The sequence below is a fragment of the Megascapheus bottae genome, chromosome X, assembly GCF_031878675.1.
Source record: "Megascapheus bottae isolate mThoBot1 chromosome X, mThoBot2.hap1, whole genome shotgun sequence".
Lineage (NCBI taxonomy): Eukaryota > Metazoa > Chordata > Mammalia > Rodentia > Geomyidae > Megascapheus > Megascapheus bottae.
In genome coordinates, this window is record NC_143547.1 from 3,360,426 (window position 1) to 3,381,256 (window position 20,831).

Genomic DNA, 20,831 nt, shown 5'->3' on the forward strand with positions numbered 1-20,831 from the left:
GAACCTCAATCCTCAGATATCAGTTTCCTGAGTAGCTAGAATTACAGATACGAGTCACTAGTGACCTGTCACAAATAATTATTGTATAACTTATTTAAAAATATTCTCATGAAATATGGATGTGGCAAAGGAAACTCTGAATCAGCTAATGCCATTTTCTTCTATTGACATTTTATTAGTAATAATTCCCATTGCTTATCTGCATGAGACACGAATTTTATTGGAAATAAGATATACCTCAATAAATCACTCATGTAATAAAAATAAATATAACATCAACATATGTTATGTCATAATATAAGGAGAACTTCTCCTCATGACCTCATTATTTCCCTATGTATTTATTTTAGTGAATATTATTTTAATATGACAATGTATGTAATCCACTATTTTGGAAACCTGTAATTTTACCCTATCTTTAAGTATGGCTAGATAAACTAGTTTATAGCTAAATATATGCATACAGCCATAACTATTCATAACTATTGTTTTGGGTACAGTTTGTCTTTCTTTCCTTCTTTCTTTCTTTCTTTCTTTCTTTCTTTCTTTCTTTCTTTCTTTCTTTCTTTCTTTCTTTCTTTCCTCATCCTAGTGCTTAAACTATGGGCCTAGGTTCTGTCACTGAGCTTCATTTTGCTCAAGACTAGCACCGTATCACTTCAGCCATATTTGCATTTCCATGTTTTTGTGTGATCAATTGGAGATAAGTGTATTACAGAATTCTGTCCACGCTGGCTGAACCCTGATCCTCATATCTCAGCCTCCTAGGCAGGGAACAGTTTTTTCAATAGTATTTTATTGCCAGGGTAATGTATAGAGGGGTTACACTTAACATTTGTCAGGTAATGGGTACTTTACTTCTTGAAACTTGATACCCATTCTCATGTTTTGTCCCCATTTTCCTCCCCCACCTACACCCAATCATCTTGTTTTCCCCATCCCTTCCTTATTTCAAATAAACAAATAAATGTGTATACAATATACAAGGTAACAAAATCAGATACAGTAACCATATGAGATTAACCATAAGGGGAAATAAAGAGAAGAGAAATAACTGCACATAGTACATTCAGAACAACAATCACAAACATAAAACTCTTGTATCCATATCCTTTCATTTAGTCTCATCCTATATGACCATAGGTGCATAGCTTTTGAGCTATTGTGATCTCCTACTAGGACAGTCTTAGATATGTGCTCATTATTACAAATGAGGGAAACCATGGAGCCTATGATCCTTTGGGACTGGCTTACTTCACTTAATATGATTTTTTCCAAGTCTTTCCATTTCCTTACAAATGGGGGAATGTCATTCTTTCCGATGGTAGCATAGAATTCCATTGTGTATAAGTACCACACCTTCTTGGTCCATCCATCTACGGAGGAACATCTGGATTGGTTTTATATCTTAGCTATGGTAAATAGTGCTGCAATGAACATCGTTGTTCGAGTGGCTATAGTATATCCTTGTTTCTGTACATTTGGGTAAATGTCAAGGAGTGGGATTGCTGGGCCATAGGGGAGCTCTATGTTTAGTCTTTGGAGGAATCACCATGCTGCTTTCTAGTTTACACTTCCACCAACATTGTAGCAATGAGGGAATAGTATTTAAAAGCAGAATTTTGGTGTTACTTTTTCTATAGAGCTTAATTATTGAAGCTTAAACATTACTTGGTGCCTTGCTGTTACAGTTCTTTTATTTGGATTTCATGAAATCATGAAAGAAGCATTTTCAAGCAGAAGCAAGTAAGTAATAGAATCCTCTACCTTTACTTATAAGAAAGACATTTCTAAACTGATAGAATGGATAACTCAACAATAAGCTCTGTGGTGTACCATCTAACTAATTGCTATTAACCTTTCATATATCAGGAATGGAGATTTTATATTTTTATGAATGTAATTCATTTTAATGTAATTCTTATTTTGGCATTTTGGTAATCCAGACACTTAGGTAATGTTCATAGTTCAAACCAATTTTGCACAGCCATTAATAAAAATCAATGAAAATTGACTTTGGAAATTTGTTCTCTAAATTTTCAACTTTGAATTATACTTCTGGAAGTCTATCATAGCAGAGTTGAATCGTATTCCAATGATGTACCTTTGACTTCTTTTTAAATCATCTGTAAGTGTACGTGTGTGTGTGTGTGTGTGTGTGTGTGTTAGTCCTAGGACAAACTCAATCTATGGGTATTGTCCAAGCATTTTTGCTCAAGGCTAATTAATGCTCAACCACTTTAGCTACTTCTGGTATTTTGATGATAATTGGAGATAAAAGTCTCACGGACTTTCCTGCCTGGGATGGCTTCAAATAACGATTCTCAAATCTCAGCCTTGTAAGTAGAGAGGGTTATAGGTATAAGTCACAAGTTCCCAGCTTATTAAATATTTTTTAAGAACAGACTGTAATGAGTTTATTGATTATTCATGGAGCTCAATTGGATATGAGCACTAAACGACTTTATTCTTTAACTTCTCGGTGGAATAATTTTTCCTCTGAATCAAGATCTCAGAAAAGAAGAGATTTCATGATGTTTTCAGTTTGTCTAATGTAATGAGTCTTTTGACTATATAGTACTTCTAGTCCAAACTCTACTTAATTCCCTTTTGGTTCTGGCCTTTGTGTATAAATGTTGGCCATAGAGTAGACTATGTTGTGTGACCTTGACCACTTTAATACATTGACATGGTTCAGAAATTGCTTTCTTCCCAACTTTTTATGATAATGTTATCTTGTATTTTATGCCCTTTTCCAGTCATCAGTACACATGCTAAGAACACTGCCTTTAACTTACAATGGTGCTTTTAATCTGCTATATATAAATTTATTTGTACACAGTTCAATTGCTTCAGGCCAAATATGTGCAATAAATGTTACAGGCACTCTTTTGAATATCTTATTTACTTCAAATATAGTATATTTTTGTTATTCATTTGATTTACCTTTTTTGAAGATGTAGTTCCTTTATTTATACTAACGTGAAGTTGAAGCATCTTTTTCAAAGCCATTTCTATACCGTAAAGAATATGTGACATACTGCAGCCTCTTGTCCTCTGCAGACACTATTGGATGAAGTAGAAAGTGGTGCTAAGTTTCCAAAAATATGGCAGACTAAGATGATAAAGAAAGACAGATTGTAAAGCTGGAAATAAGCAGAGGTGCTTGGAAAGAATGTAGCAATCATTTTTAACACTGCTGAGCTAGAAAGAAAACCCCAGTACAAGAAACAAAGATGAAATGACACCAGTGCACTGAGCATGAGCTGATGCAATGGAGGCTCATGGGACTATCAGGTTCTGAAATTTAGAAGCTGATTCCAGATGCTGATATAGCGGCAGGAGATATATGCCTGAAACGTTGGAGATGGAATCAAGTCTTTGCTGTCCTTTGTGGCTTGTGTTTTTTATTTGATCCTAGCAAAACAATAACAACAAAAGCAGCAGCAGCAGTAGCAGCAGCAGCAGCAACAAGAACAACACACACACACACACACACACACACACACACACACGCTTATTTGATTTATTGTCAACAATACATAAGGTGAAGCTACAGAACTACAAAAGACTGTAAGAATATCTCAGTCTTGTAGTCTCTGGGTAACTCCTTCTCTTGAAGCAAGACAACAGGGAATATTGCTTTCTGTCTTCATGTGTGCTATGACTAAATGCACCATGAAGAATGGTTCTGGAATCAATAAATCCTACATGACTGAGAAAACCCAAGCTGAAAAAAACTTTCAATAAAATGAATGTAAACCAGTTTCTAGTGCAAAGGAAAAAATTTGTCTCTAAATCCGGAGCTATAAGAAATTTTCTTTTTCCTTGGCCCTTCAATAAAAAATAAACTTAGAGTAAGAATTACACACATATTTGTGATTCTTATACTGAGCTTGCTAACAGAAAAATCTCTCTTTCTATAAAATGCTTAGACATGCCAGAAAGACTATGGCAAACATTACTTGAAATGTGTAGTTCACCAAAAATGTGGGAAATCCACAGGAAGAAAACGTAAAGAATTGGCAGTGGACATGAAATAAAATTATTATATAAAGATAAAGCCTCCTTGTGGTGAATAGAATGGAAATTGATAGCTTTAGGTTTATCAAGGAGTAGGTTTTAATATATGGAAGCAGGAAATCCTTCCATCTCTGGTCCAACTGAGGAAGAAATATGGAACTGAAAAAACCCAGGAATATTAAGGATTATATCCTTAATTTACTGGTTTTGTCTGTTGATTTAATACTTTGAATATGCTCCTTAAATTCATGTTTTGGAAACTTCATTCCTGAAGTTATATGTTTGGAAGCTGGGAAGAGTTCATGATGATAGGACTCTGTGATGAATTAGATTAATCTTTCTAAGAAAAAGAGAGGATATGGACTAGCATATTTGGACTATTTTGCAATGCTTTATTGTAGCAAGGAAGTCCTTATCAGATTCCAAGAAGATGTAACACTTTGATCTTGGATTCTAGCCTTCATAAACATAAGCCAATATTGAAACAAAAGCCATATAACGAATGATTGTTGTCCTTAATGTACTATGTTATCTCTCATCTCCTTTGCTGTCCCTTGGGTATCTCATATTGTTATAGTATCTCACTTTGTTATCTGATATAGTGAATTTATTTGTATTTGGTTATTTGAAATTTGATAGGGAAGGGGGGAAAACAAAGTGGGGGTGTTGGGGGAGGGTAATGGGTACCAAGACATGTGAAAGGGTATCAATGTATGTGAATTAATGCACCTGCTGTCTGGCAAATATCATGTAACCCTTTTATTAATTACAATAAAAAATAAACATAAAAAAACAAAAAATATAAGCCAAGAAATGACTATTCTTTTATTTGTTTGTTTTTTATTGTATTTTATTATCAGGATAATATATATATATATATATGGAGAGAGAGAGGCTATAGTTATGTTCATTAGGTAATAGGTACATTATTTCTCGAAACTTGATATCCCTTCTCATGTTTTTGTCTCCCTTTCCCTCCTCCACCTCTCCCACAAAAGTTTCTAGTCTTTAAAATTACTTTGTCTCACATAATTTGTTTTAGCAATGAGAAGTAAAGTAAGACAAAGTAGTTTTAACAAATCATGTTCTCTGATTTTGGCTTATGATTTGAAATAAAAGGTTTTCAGAGGGGATGGCATACCGTTCTTCATTCCTCTTGAATCTAAAGTACTTAATGTGTAATTTGAACATATTTGTCTGTAATATGTCACAGGTATTTAGGTAGAGTACAGCTAGGCTTTTTGCTTAGAAAATACTAAGGAATATCTGATGCTGGTCTTTGAATATCATATGTATTTTATCTCATTTTTGTTTTGAAATGAGTGCAAGTAGTACAGAAAGTTGAAAAAATCAGTACAGTTAAATATGTGGATCCATCAACAGGAACAAGGACAAGAAGCACATGGTCATCTTAACAGACTCAGAAAAAGCATTTGACAAGCTCCAACACCCCTTTATGCTAAAAGCTCTGGAGAAACTAGGAATGCATGGAACATTCCTCAGTATAATAAAGGATGTGTATGACAAAACTACAGCTAGCACTATGCTTAATGATAAAAAGCTAAAGCCATTTCCTTTAAAATTAGGAACGAGACAAGGTTGCCCACCCTCTCCACTATTCTTTAGCATACTCTTAGAATTCCTAGCCAGAGAAATAAGGCAAGAAGCAACCTTAATGAGGATTCACATAGGAAAAGATGAAGTGAAACTTTCTCTCTTTGTGGATTACATGATTCTGTATTTAAAGTAGCCTATAGTCTCCACTCCCTAGTTACTCAAGCTGATCTGAAACTTTGACAAAGTAACAGGGTATAAAATAAACCCTCAAAAATCAATGGCTTTCCTGTATGCCAACACTATGAAGAATGAGGCAGAAATCAGAAAAGCATCTCCTTTTGCAGTAGTCTCAAAGAAAATTAAATACTTAAGAATTAACTACAGAAGTAAAGGACCTTTATGATGAAAACTTTAAAAACCTGAAAAAGGAAATTAAAGCAGAACTAAAGAAGTGGAAAAACCTCCCATGCTCCTAGATTGGAAGAATTAATATCCTGAAAATGGCAATCCTGACAAGGGCTATCTACAAATTCAATTTGATACCTATCAATATCTCAATGTCATTCTGTAATGAAATAGAACAAGCAATCCAAAAATTCATATGGAATAATAAAAGACTCTATATAGCAAAAACAATCCTTAGCAGAAAGAACAGCAATGCCAAATACGAAACTTCAGACTCTATTACAGAGCTATAGTAATCAAAACAGCTTTCAACCAGCACAAGAACAGGCCTGAGTACCAATGGAATAGAACTGAAGACCCATAAATCCACCCATAAATCTATGGCCATCTAATCTTCAATAAGGGAGCCCAAAAATACCATGGAAGAAATACAACCTCTTCAACAAATGGTACAGGCAGAATTGATTAAGCATCAGTAGAAAACTAAAGTTGGATCTAACTAAAGTTGGGCTATCTCTTTTTCAGTCACTCCTATCCTCTATCTCTACTTCTCACCCTGGGATAACTGAAAATCTGCTTTACATCTATATATTCTTCTATATATATCTTTGAGAATTGTTTAAGAAGAGCTTTAATGTCTTTAAGAAGCAAAACAAACTAGCAGACAGATTTCAATGTCATTGGGATTTTTGGACTTGGAAGTAAATGCAATGGCTCTTTAGATACAGTGAAGTATGTTTCTAAGAATGTCCTTCAAAGGTAAGCAAACCATTCTACTTCAAGGGGAATGTTTATTTCAAAATTGTGCTTTAAAACCTGTGAAACTGATATGTCCTGTTTTACCAAGGTTTTATACAAAATAATTTTGAAAAATTTGGTGATGACTCTCAGCTTTGAGAGCAACAAGAGTAACTTTCTCCTGCTCATGGAAGTGTGCTCTGGATGATAAATTCTAAGAAACACAGGGATGGTTATTTGGTCCAAAGGCCTCAGGTTTGATTACTATTATTTTGTGCTGAGGACAGTACTCATTGTGATTTTTCTGTGGGTAGGAAGTATAGAGACTTTGCCATTGCTGCTGTCTTTGTCTATGTCATTATAAAGAAGCAGTCCATCTGATGGAGTCCTCTTCATGGTGAAGACTAAAGCAGATAGGACTGGAAACTTCATGGAACATGGTTGAGACAATGTTAGCCTCCACTTCCTGCCCCTACTTGTTTATGTATACTCACTCAGGAAGATTAATTTGTTTTACTTGCCATGGTTTACTATTTCAAGCATTAATCTGACAAAACATTCTCCACCTATACATCCAAATTATCATTGGACTATATATTTGAATATTCTAGGGTCCAAGTAAATTGATGAATAAAATGATCATAGATGATTTGGCATGGAAAAGGTAAATGGGAAACTATGTCCTAGCAGGCTCACCAGATATCTCGGCTCAGGCATGCTATATAAGATTCCTTATGGTACAGGAATCCTGGCCCAACATCCTTTTCTGGAATAGTAAGGATTGGCAGATTCCCAAGTGATGAGTGGCTTCCTACAAGAGAGGTTGGGATATGTAGAAGATACTTAGTGGGGAATATAGTAAGAAGACACAACAAATGCAGGTACATGGAGGGCTTGAGGAAAAAGTATTATCAGATGATGTTTTAAGGACAGCCAAAATGATGAATTGCATTGGGAGACAACTCAATCAAGGGTAGGGTATTTACTTGCCCTTCATTATACTTAAAGAGTCAAACTTTGCTTTCAAATAGATTCACATTGTATCTGTTTTTGGTTTTGCCTTGATTTTTCTAGGAAAAAAATCATTTGGTCTCACTATTTACAAATAATATCTTTTGGTAAAAATTGGTATAATCTTCAAAAATGGTCTTTTTACATAACCTTGATCTACAAAGTTTATTTGATAAATGAATAAATATACCCATAAAAGCAGGCCTGTTGAGAAATAATAATATGGATTAAATGTGGTTTAAAATATAGTTAAAATAAAGCCACTAGCACAACAATGTTCATTGCAGCACTATTTACCATAGCTAAGCTATGGAATCAACCCAGATGCCCCTCAGTAGATGAATGGATCAAGATGTGGTATTTATACACAACGGAATTCTATGCTGCCATCAGAAAGAATGACATTGCCCCATTTGTAACGAAATGCGAAGACTTGGAAAAAATCATATTAAGTGAAGTAAGTCAGACTCAAAGGATCATAGGCTCCATGGTTTCCCTCATTTGTAATAATGAGCACATATCTAAGACTGTCCTAGTAGAGGATCACAATAGCTCAAAAGCTATGCACCTATGGTCATATAGGATGAGACTAAATGAAAGGATATGGATACAAGAGTTTTATGTTTGTGATTGTTGTTCTGAATGTACTATGTGCAGTTATTTCTCTTCTCTTTATTTCCCCTTATGGTTAATCTCATATGGTTACTGTATCTGATTTTGTTACCTTGTATATTGTATACACATTTATTTGTTCATTTGAAATAAGGAAGGGATGGGGAAAATAAGATGATTGGGTGTAGGTGGGGGAGGGAAATGGGGACAAAAATATGAGAATGGGTATCAAGTTTCAAGAAGTAAAGTACCCACTACCTGACAAATGTTAAGTGTAACCCCTCTATACATTACCCTGGCAATAAAATACTATTGAAAAAACTGTTCCCTGCCTAGGAGGCTGAGATATGAGGATCGGGATTCAGCCAGCGTGGACAGATTTAATTAATTTTAAATTCTAAGACATGCAGGATACTCAGTTTATAAATGGAGAAGTCTTAGCTGAAAACAACAAAATTATGAAGATAATGAGACAGAAAACATTATCGTGTTAACAAATTGGCCAAATAAACAAAGATGACGTTATTCTTTTATTCTCATTTACTTGTATTTTTCTTTGGCTTTGATTGACTTAGATAACTATCCTGTTTACTGTAGAATCAAAATCAAGTATATTTAACTGACATTAATTATATGGCTATGCAAAGTTCAACTGAGTGATATATATGCACGTAGTGCTCTCATTTGACTTGTATCATGTATCTATGGCTCACTAGCAGGATGTGGTAGAGAGTAGGGTAAGAAATATGGTAGGTTAATGAAATGGAATGTGCTTTCCTTCTGAGAGTATTTCTTTTCTTTTCTTTTTTATTTGTCCAGCTCTGGGCTTGGATTCAGGGTCTGAGCACTGTCCTTGGACTTTCTCAAGGCTAGAGCTCTACCACTTGAGCCTCAGCACCACTTCTGGCTTTTTTCTATGTATGTGGTACCGACGAATTGAACCCTGGTCTTCATGCATGCTAGGCAAGCACTCTACCACTAGGCCAGACTCCTGGCCCCTTCTGAGGGTATTTCAAAAGGGATTTGGGGAAGAATATTAATAGTGTCACTAATAATGCAAGTGAAAATTTATTGTTTCCTATCACATTCCTAGTATAAGTAGACACTAAGCTAGGCACATCAACATGTAGTATTCTTTGCTAATATCTCTGCTTAGGGACCAAGACATGTGAAAAGGTATCAATGTGTGGGAATTAATGCATCATCTATCTGGCAAATATCATGTAACCCTTCTATTAATTACAATAAAAATATATGAAAAAAGAAAATTATATGAAATGTTAGTACATATAGACATTTGCCTGTTGCTGTGAAAAGAAATCTAGACAGAATTTTTCAAGTATAACATAAGATATTTACAAAACAGTTTTTGAGTAAATAAGAGAGTGGAGAAATTGCAATGATATGCAAAATGGGATGATTAGAGGATTCTGGGAAAGTGTGATAGTAGTTAGCACCAGGAATCTTTCTCAGATCAAGACAAAAATTGTGCTATAGAATTTATTTGATGATATGCTACTTTGGAACTCTGGAGGGTCTTGAAGGCTTACAATATCCAGGAAAAGGTTTAGTCCACATATTTTTATTTTAGCTTTAAGATAGAATAAGATATCCTTACCTCCTGGCTACAAAATGATTGTTAAGTTTGATAAAGCTTACCACAAATTTGTTTGGATATAGAGTTTATCAACACCTAATTTTGTGATTCAACATCTGAAAGAAGTGGGTACAGAAACGTAGAGAAGTATTTTGTAAAATTGAAATTAAGCAGATACAAATCCAAATTAGATGTATAACTTTAGGATATAAATGTAATCTCTGTGGTAACAGCAAGAGAATATAAAAAATACACAAAAATGGGAAAGATTGAAATGTTTTACAATAAAACATTATATAAATACAAAAAAGGCATGGATGCAGGAAATGGAGAAAACTGGCATATAACAACTAAAAAGGGAATAGTGAAATAACAGAAATAAGCATTTCCTTATCTGTGAGCCTTAAAAAGGAAGGAAATACTACCATATGCTACAGTATGGATGAAAATTGAGAACATTATGCCAGATGAAATAATCTAGTTCCAAAATAGTATATAATTCCATGTATAGTGAGTAGTTATAGTAGTCAAAGTTATAGAGAAACGAAGTAGGGTAATGGTTTCTAGGAGCTGTTGGGGAAGAAAAAAATTAAACAGTACTATTTTAATAAATTTAGAGTTTCAGTCTTTTTTTTGCCAGTCCTGGGCTTGAGCTCAGGACCTGAGCAACGTCCTTGGACTTTCTCAAGGCTAGAGCTCTACCACTTGAGCCTCAGCACCACTTCTGGCTTTTTTGTATGTATGTGGTACCAAGGAATCGAACCCGGGTCTTCATGCATGCTAGGCAAGCACTTTAACCGCTAGTCCAAACTCCTGGCCCGAGTTTCAGTCTTGCAAGACAAAAAGTTTTAGGGATGGATGAGACATGATGGTTGTACACAAAATGAATACACTTAGTACCATTGAAATTACAATTAAAATATTTAAGACTGCAAATTATATGTAATATATATACAGTTTTACACAATAAAAATTTAAATTCAAGTGATGTGTCACTTGAATCTGCAAAAATTGTTTTATTAATATATAACTGTGGTGAGAATTCTAGGCTTTTATAGGTATACATTTTGGTTCAAAAGAATAAGTGAGGTTGGGAGTTTGGCTTAGTGGTAAAGTGCTTGCCTGGTATGCACGAAAAACAGGGTTCGATTCCTCGGCACTGCATACCTAGGAAAAAGCTGGAAGTGGTGCTGTGGCTTAAGGATAGAGCTCTAACCTTGAGAAAAATTCAAGGACAGTGCTCAGGCCCTGAGTTCAAGCATTACAATGGGGAAAAAAAAAGAATAAGAGAAATCATTTATACTGATCCTAGTAGTGGTATTAACAGGGAATCCTTTGATATGAATCTTACAAAAATAATTATATTTGTGTTTAATAATATCAGATGGCACCATTAGCCATGACCAAAGAGCAAGGATATCTTTCTCAATGAGTCTTTATCTATTTTGTATTATCAATTTAGCCTTCTTTGCCAGGCTCCTGAGATAGTCCATTATCTCACTCAACTTAATCATGTTCAAATGTGCTCCTCACTCCTTTCCACTCTTCAGTTCATCTTCCTTACTTATCTCTCTACCTCAAGTTGACGTTCACCTACACATTTGCATACCATACTCACACCTGCTTTGTGTCGAGGTTATGCTTCCTCTTCCTTTCATGTGTGAAATCTCATTCATGGCTCGAAGTTCAGCTTAACTTATTCATGCCAGATTAATTTACAGCTGATTAACTTATAGCTATCACCATTTTCAACACTTTTATGAGTAATTAAATTTTCTTCAGACCATTTATTTATTTATTTATTTGCCAGTTCTGGGGCTTGAACCCAGGGCCTGGGCACTGTCCTTGAGAAAACTCAAGGCTAGCACTTACCACTTGAGCTACAGAACTATTTGTGGCTTTTTCTGTTTATGTGACACCAAGGAATTGAATCCAGGGCTTAGTGTATGTTAGGCAAGCATTCTACCTCTAGGCCACACTCTTGTCCCTTGAGACCATTTTTTACGCCTTTGCATTGAGCTTTTCCCCCCATGTAAGTGTTTTGTGAATTATCTAGCAAATGTAGGAAGTCAGAATATTTAGGTGTCCAGTAAATACCACTTTGAGAGTTTTAGCCTTTTTCTAATGTGATTTTGCATTTCCATCAATGTTTGTAAGGTCCTCTTGCTCTAAAAAGTTAAAGTTTCTTGAAAAATTAACTAGCAAAAAGCTAGTAGTGGGGGAATGGCTCAAGCGACATGGTGCCAGCCTTGAATGAGAAAGTTAAGCAAGATCATGAGGCCCTGAGTTCATGCTCTAGTACCTGCACCAAAATAATATTATTTGTTGCATATGGTCTGTCCTCATTCTGCCCTCTGAGCAGAGGACAGACTAGGAAATCTATAATGTAGACAAGCTTCACCTCCTTCTTTTCATTTTGAAATAGATTAAAATGGCAAGGATCTGTACATATTTGTCCTTGATGTCTTCTGATTTACATGTAATTGAGGTGTTCTAAGATGTGATACACATATATGTGTACATATAAATATATATATGGTCCCATATAATTTTTCTTGTCTGCTAGCCTATGAACTTTGCAGTTGATAAACTGGTAACATTAGTGGTATCATCCTTACTGCCTACAAATAGTGGATGTCCAATCTTTGATTGAGGGAATAAATTGAGTATTAGTACATAGCATAAACAAAAGCACAGTTCAAACAGCTGAAATGTATCAGTCACCATTGTTCAATTTTCCTTTCTAGTGGAATCTTTGTGAAAACAATATGAAGAATGGAGAGAAATGTTTATGTGACTAAATCTCATTAGAAAGTGAAAAGCAGACAGCATTAGCTTAATATCTTAACTTTGCTTCATTAGGAGCATTCTCTCTGAGTTAATCATATTAGAAATATGATCACACTCATTCTCATACCCATACTTCTCTTAAATTGTATAGAATGTAAAATTTGCATACCTAAAAGTCATGGGTAGTTAGAGTATGTAAACTTACAATACATCAATGTGTCAATTACTTTAAGGCTGCTGGATTAGTTAATTGTTAACAATGACACATACAGGATGCACAATTTTTCCAAAATTAAAATTAATACTTAATTATTGAAAAGATTATATGAATAAAAGGCCATCTCGCAGATCCTCCTTTCTCAAGAAAATGTAAAAAAGTTCCATTTTTAATTTGGCATTGAGTTTGCTATTTCTTTGTCATAGTAATTATGGACTTTCCTGCCAGGGTCTCATTTTTGCTTCTATTTTGCAGCATGGTCATAGTTGAATAGTTTTAATCAGATACCAATTAGTGCCAGATCTATAATTCATTTAGGCTGGTTTTCCTTTCTCTTTTAAAACTGGAGAGGAAATGTTAGAAAAGTTAGAGTAAAAGATCTCAATTCCTGATGAATAGTTGTTTAGAGTTATTTCTGTAACCTGCCCAAAAAACTGGTTATCATATTAAATTCATTTTTTGCAGCTTATATTCACTTAAGCATTCCTCCAGATGGTGACTGTCAAAATGTTTCTTATAATTAGCATCAGTAAACTTCTCTTGAGACTTTAAAATTCATGGCAAATCACATGTTGGCTATAAGCATAAGATCGGAAATGTTATTAATATCTTGCTCAGTAATCTCCTACACTAGTTGCTATAAAACTACATGGACCAACAGAGGACATTCTATACTATGCTGTCTCAAAGGATGTTAAATGGTAATATGACTGTATGTAGACATAAAAAATTTCATATATGGAGTTGATATATGAATCCTGCAAAGTAAAACCATTCAAACCATTTATTCAGTAAAGTTCACAAATGTTATGTTCACATCAATGTATCCTAAAAAATAGTGATATTTGGATCCCGTCATAGTCTATGGAACTGATGATTTTAGTCATTGAATTAGAAATCTTTTGGTTTCAAATAACAGAATTTATACTTGAGTTAGTGTGTGAGAAGGAATGTAAATTTTAAATGTTTGCACCAGAAAATGACAAATATTTGAGTTGACAGATCAGTTAATTATCTTGATTTCATTACTCTACACTGTACTTTATAAATTACAAGACTTTGTACTCTTTAAATATATACAACTATCTATCAATTAAGATTTTAAAAAATAAAAATAAAATTTCACAGAACATCTTAGTAACAAAAATTTGGCTGCATTTGAGCCTCAGTGATAATAGAGAACAGCAGTTTAGTTGCATACTGTCTAATTTTGTGTTTTTGTACTTCTTAGACAAGCAAATAAAGGAGAATGTGAAGCAGAACAGAGAAGGACAATAAGCCAACGAAAGCCTCCAGTGAAATCTCAGCTTTGATTTGATCCTGCAGGGGAGTCATGAGGTGTAAATTATAACTAAGAGTTTCCTCGACTGGAGGGAAGGAAATCTATTTTTCACATGTCTACACGTTTACTTACTAATCCTGTCCAAATCTGGAAAAACAAATCCTAGATATTTAGAGCTTCACATAGCAGGGGAAATAAATTCTATCAATTCTAAAGATGGAGAAGTCACAGATAGAAATCATTATATACTAAAGTTGACATAAGCCAGAAAACCATTGATGATAATGGTTAAAATGGTTAGTAGAGAGGTCTTATTGAGATACTAAAAGTATCCACTACATACATTAACATTTTACTTTCTGTTTAACAAACCAGCATCTTCCATGAGTCAGAAAACATGGTCACCAATTTCTCTTAGGTCGCATACATCTTAGATGTGGCCACCAATTAAGGACCATTGTATTTATTGCCTTTTAGAAAAGTCATAGAGGACTTTTATTGGCCTAGCTTGGATCCAATGACCATTTCTAGATCAGAAATAGACCTCAGAACACCATGGACCTCAAACAGCTGCATTTGAGGTAAAAGAAACATTTCCTAAGATAAGAGAGGCTATGATATTAGAAGTTTAGGAACATATATTTGGAGAATGGTCCAAGTTTCCTTGTAGCACTTCTCACTGTTCTACATAGAAATCCCACTGAAGACTGCATCCTTACTTTGCCTCATGACTTATAGGCATCATTATCTCCTCAGGCAAATAATAGTGCAGAGAGATTAGAGATTGTCTTCGCAAACAAAGAAAAACACAACAAAACTAAAACCAACTCACCCTAAAACTCTGTTTGGGTAGATATAAGTTTAGATATCACTTCAAAATTTATTTATTTACTGGATTGGATACTTCGCATAGATTTCCTTGTTAAATACCTAAGAGATTTCAAATGTAAGACACATACTGGTGGAGTTGAATTGATGCTCTTAGACTATTTAAATATATTTTTCAGCCTGATTTTCTTTGCGAGGCTACAGATGCTTAACAGTGGTCACGTCTACCTAGAGCCAGCAGTAGTATCTCAACAATGAGATACTTACTTTTATTTATTCAATTTAAAACTATACCATCTTTGCTCATCTAACATCCTTTGCAACCTATATCTACACTCCATTTATCAAGCATTTTAGTGTAATATGCTCTGATATTAACATAGCCTTTCATGATGTGCAGAGGGACAGTGTCATTACCAGGTGGAACAGGAATTTTGCTCCCATTGAGAACAATTTTCTTATTTTTAATCTATTGTCTAGGTAGACACAGAAAATACATCCTTAAAGAACTATTCTATTATCTAGCTAATTAAGCATAAAGAGTAAGAATCAGGGAGCCAAACATATATAGATATGGGGGAAAAGAAGGAAAGAGAGAGACACAAAAGACAAAAATCTGAAAGCCCTGCTAATCTTCTACAGTGAAATTCCAGTTTTTTTCTGTGCTAGTATTTGTAAGAAAATATTGACCAAATAGGTGAAGTAGTCAACCATTAGAATTGTGATGAACAACATTCCAAACATGATTCCATGTATCTCATGGTAAGTCGGTTATTTCTGCTGCTGTTTTAAGTTAGGTCTTCCTTGTCCTGCCTGCAGAAGTTTAGTTTGTAAATTCACGCCTACTTGTTGATGAGACATCATTTTAAAATCTGTGTCTAATATAGAATAGAGGACATTATGTGGAAATGGTTTAATAACCCTAGGTCCCTGACTATATTGTGTGATGGGAAGAGAACCTTAAATTGTTGAAGCAGTAAATTAAGGGAAGATGGAGCAGTTTCAATTGTGGCTGTGAGGAGTGGCTCCATTATCTAAGGATTGATGTTAAGATATGTACTAGTTCAGGTATATTCAGTAAATGTCTCTCAAGCATATATAGTATGCCATACTTTATGCCAAACTCTGGGGATTCCAAGTTAAATTACAGTCAGTTCCTGCTCTCAGAAGTATAAATAGATGGTTTCTAAGTTATTGTGGCACATATTGCTGTCGATTTGAACTGTTTTTTGTGATTTTCTTTTTCTTTTCTTTTTTTTCTAAAGTCCTTAAATTCCATGGCTTCAAGGAAATATCAGAGAAACATAAATGCCATTTCTGTACACTTTCTGAAGCAAGAATTATGTTTGAACAACCACCGTTCCCAGGGACACCCACATGCCTCTGCCCTGGCCTCTGATGTGGCACTCCACCACACTGGCTGCCCTCTGCTCTGTACCCTCTGCAGGCCTGAGTGGGGGCATTAAGGCATTTTTTTTCCTCTGGCATCACCCAGAACACAGCCTTCTGCAACACAGCAGGGGTACAAAGAGCCCACATGCCCGAGGATCTCTTGGTACTATGAAAATAAGAGAAAAAGTGACTTCATGTTTCTGAGGTGGTGGGAAAATGCCAGGAACATTTGTCATTGTGAAATATAGCAAAGACAGAGAGCTTGAGCAGAGGACAAATCACACAGAGATAGAAAAAAAAACAAACTATGCCTGGAGCTGTGGCTTATGTCTATAATTCCAGCTACTCAGGAGGCTAAGATCTAAAGATCATGTTTCAAAGCCAGCCTGGGCAAGAAAGTCCATGAGACTCTTGATCTATTTTGCCTTGAGAAAAAATTTTAACTATAGTGCCAAGGTCCTGAATTCAAACCTCATGAATGACACGTACACAAAAATCTAAAATCTGAGACATTTGGTCTAAAGGATAGATTCTGTGTAGTTATCCTTAAAGCCAGTCAACAATGCCTGTTTTAATCCTGGACATAGTACTGCTTATCTTTATTATAGTGCTTGACACTGATTACCTTTAAGATGGAGCAGTGTAAATCATATCTTTATTACTAAACATAATGCTGGTCAAAGTAGGTATTCTTAATGGCGATTAACAATGATCATCCTTAATGCCTATTTTAATGGTCATTTTTTGGTGTGTTTATGAATGTATGTATGTATGTGTGTATGTAAGTACATGGGCTTGAACTCAGGACCAGGGCACTATCCTTCAGCTGTTTTGCTCAAGGCTGGTACTCTATCACTTGAGCCACAACTCTACTTTTGTCTTTTTGCTGCCGAATTGAAGATAAAGAATGTCAGGAACTTTGCTGCCCAGGCTAGCTTCAAACCATAATCCTCACATCTCAGCCTCCTGAGTGGCTAGAAGTACAGCTGTGATTCAGCAGTGCCAAACTAATTTGAGTGGTTATCTTTAATTCTGACTACTGTTTATGGCTTCCTTTGTTTTCCTTAACATAGTAGGAATTTACTACCTGGTTCCCTTAGAAATGGGCAGTCTCACTTGGCTGCTGTTGCCAACATAACATCTGTAAGTGATATGTGCCACTTGAAACTAGACTACTGATCTACTGGAGTGACAACATTTAGTAGTCTCTTTTCTTTTTGGATCCTGGCCATCCACATGTGTAGTAATTTTGTTCTTTCAGCTGTGATAGCAGCTCTACGAACCTGCAGTGATATGTAGCATGAATGAGAAACAAACATGTTCACTTATAAACTGCTAAGATTTGAGTGCTATTTTTTTCCAGCAGTAGAATATACCCTAACTCGATGGATCTGGAAACAGTGACTTTCAGTCTAAAATTGGACTCACCAGGGCAACATTGAATCATGCACATGTTTAATTTTAAAAATATAAATATACATTATACACACAAAATTTATAATAGACTTGAAAATTCTGTCATTCAATTACCTAAAGATTTCTTGTAATCTTATACTTGAAACTTGATTATACAGTGTTCCATTTTTTAAATCTTTCTCTTTTGTTGTTGCCCGTCCTAGGACTTGAACACAGGGTACTATCCTTAAGCTTTCTCTCAGCTAGTTTTTTACCACTTGAGCCATAGCACCACTTCTGTCCTTTTCTGTATATGTGGTACTGATGAATCAAACCCAGAGCTTCATGCATGCTAGGCTAGCACTATACCACTAGGCCACACTCCTGGCTCCTTAAATCTTTCTTTTATTCCATTCTTAACTCTTCCAGTATCATATTCAACTTAACCACTATTCTATCTTCAACCACAATATGGAAAAGGAAAATGGTATTCATGCTGAAAGTTTTAAAATCTCATGGAGTATTTTTTCTCTCACTAAATATTTCTCTTGGTGTTCTAAATAACAATAATCTTTATATTCTCTGGCCTTCCACAGAACTCATAATCATGACACTTGTGTTTGATTGTGTGCCTGGCTGGTATGCGTTTAAGTTCATTGAAAAGGCAGAGTTTCCTTGTAAATTAGTGTAAATTCTCCATAGTGCATAACAGTAAAAGTTGATATACAATATATTTATTTAACAAATGGTTCAATGAATACATTTATTCAACTCTTATAGATCATATATGATACGAGACTAAGTGCATAAGCATAAATTATGTATTTTTGTGTAAATACATAGGTTCTGATTACATTAATTGATTAGAAATTTATAGTGTACATAATTACAGGAATGATTCTAAATCTTGAATCTCATGGTAGATTAGATAATCTTTTATAAAAATTATGACTTTCCAAATTCACACATCTATCATATTACCATTACTGGTGGCTGTGAATCTTAAACAATGTTCCTAGCAAGACTAATGTCAGAACTGTCAGACATAATCAAATATTGCCTAACTGTATAACCCTGCTAAACACTTACAGTAAAAAGCTACAGGTGACATTCTATTAACCAATGATTAACATTAATGAATTTTCCATTAGACATACAAATACATAAAGCTGGCCTCCAGCCAATGTGTTCCTGTATTCTAGTAAAGGATATTATTCTTTGACCACCTGAGAGAAAGTCTAAATAAGATCATTGTCTTCAAGATTTGCCTTGGGACTTTCTTTTGAGCCATGTAATGTAGACATTATATTTAATCATTAGCATTTGAAAATATTATCTTTATGAATAAGTTATACATTTTTGATGAATAAGTTTCTTGATGGATACAGCAAAGTTATTGAAAGTTATTGCAACAACTCGATGTATAATCCACATACCATAAAATCACTCATTCAAAGTACACACAATTCCATGTGTTATTAGAATATTCCCTGTATTTTCCAACTATCACCACAATCAATTTTTATAAGTTTTTGTCTTTTTCATCAAAATACATACATATTTGCAGCCACCATCCATTTCTTCATACCCTTACAAACCCCACAATTCCCCTTTTTGAATCTATAGATTTACTTATTCTGGATATTCATGTAAACAATATCATACAATATATGATGTCTGCATCTGGATTTTTTAAAACTTGGATACTATGTCAAGGTTCATGTGTGGTGGGTGTATGTATCAGTACTTCATTCTTTTCTGTGAATGAAGCATATGTAATTGTTTTATAATTTTCCATTTATCAGCTGATTGACATTAGGATTGAATAGTGTTCCTATGGTTATTCATGTAAAAATTTATTTTGATGCATGTTTTCTCTTTTTCTTAAATTTCACACCTGCAGTGAAATTTCTAAACCTTAAGTAACTATATGCTTAACTAATAGGCCAGGCTTTTCCCCCAAATGTTCTTGTTTTAAAATGTCATCAGCAGTACATGAAAGTTTCTGTTTTCCATATTTGTTAGTATATGTCCTTTCAATGCAATGGTCAACATTGTGTGTGTGTGTGTGTGTGTGTGTGTGTGTGTGTGTGTGTGTGTGTTGGTGTTAGCACATGAATTCAAGAACTTGTGTTCTTGTTTGGCTTTCTTGTTCATGACTCACACTTTCTCATTTGAAACATTTCCTGTCCAGCCTTTTCCTGATGAATTGGAAGTGGAATCTCTCAAGTTCTCTGCCTAGAGTAGTTAAGGAGATTCTTGAATACCTATCACTGTAGGTATGAGCCACAAGTTACTGATTTTATTCTTGTGAGCAAGAATAAAGTTGCCTTGGTTACCAGGCACAAGCTCTGAATAAGTTTTATGTTCATTAATTTGTTTGACCTAATTCTTCATTAAATTGAATTAAGTACTTGAAATCAGTTACATGCGCATGAAATAAGAATTTTATGCTATTTATTATACAATAGCATCCCATTCAGTCAAGTTTTATTTCATATTTGGTGAGCAGTTTGGTGAGCTATGTAGACTCCTCGGGAAAGTTTTTTAAATATATACAATGAAATGTATAGTATTAGGTAATATCAAGTTTATGAATGACTTGAGTTCTGTCGACAGTCTCAATTTATGGATTCCAGATTATGGACCACTGGGTTTAGGAGATGGTAGCCTAGTAGAAATCATAAGTGAAGAGCAAGTGCTTTTACAATGTGCACAAATCCCATTGAAAATCCTATGTGTTTTATTTTGATAAAAATTGTAGAGTTAGTACCCGGTGCTATGGACATGGTATTGGAAATATAAACAGAACTACATAGACATAAAAATTTATGACTCTATACACATAATGTTTTGTTACATAGATTAATATGTATCTATGACATACAAAACCACAGCCTAATTTTAGTTATGTTCTAAAATCTAAGTGCCAGTGATTGTATATAGAGATTCCCTTCCTGAATACTTGTTTGTTAAATATGTCA

The 20,831-nt window shown here is 34.6% G+C and overlaps 1 long non-coding RNA gene across 1 annotated transcript in view; it reads left to right on the forward strand.

Annotated features, from left to right (window-relative positions):
* Positions 1-1,690: 1,690 nt before the first annotated feature.
* LOC150040381 (uncharacterized) overlaps positions 1,691-20,831 on the forward strand; it is a 51,798-nt gene continuing 32,657 nt past the window's right edge. The window contains exons 1-2 of the long non-coding RNA XR_016533774.1: positions 1,691-1,746; positions 14,182-14,290. This is a non-coding gene — a long non-coding RNA (uncharacterized LOC150040381). The remainder of the gene's footprint in view (positions 1,747-14,181; positions 14,291-20,831) is intronic.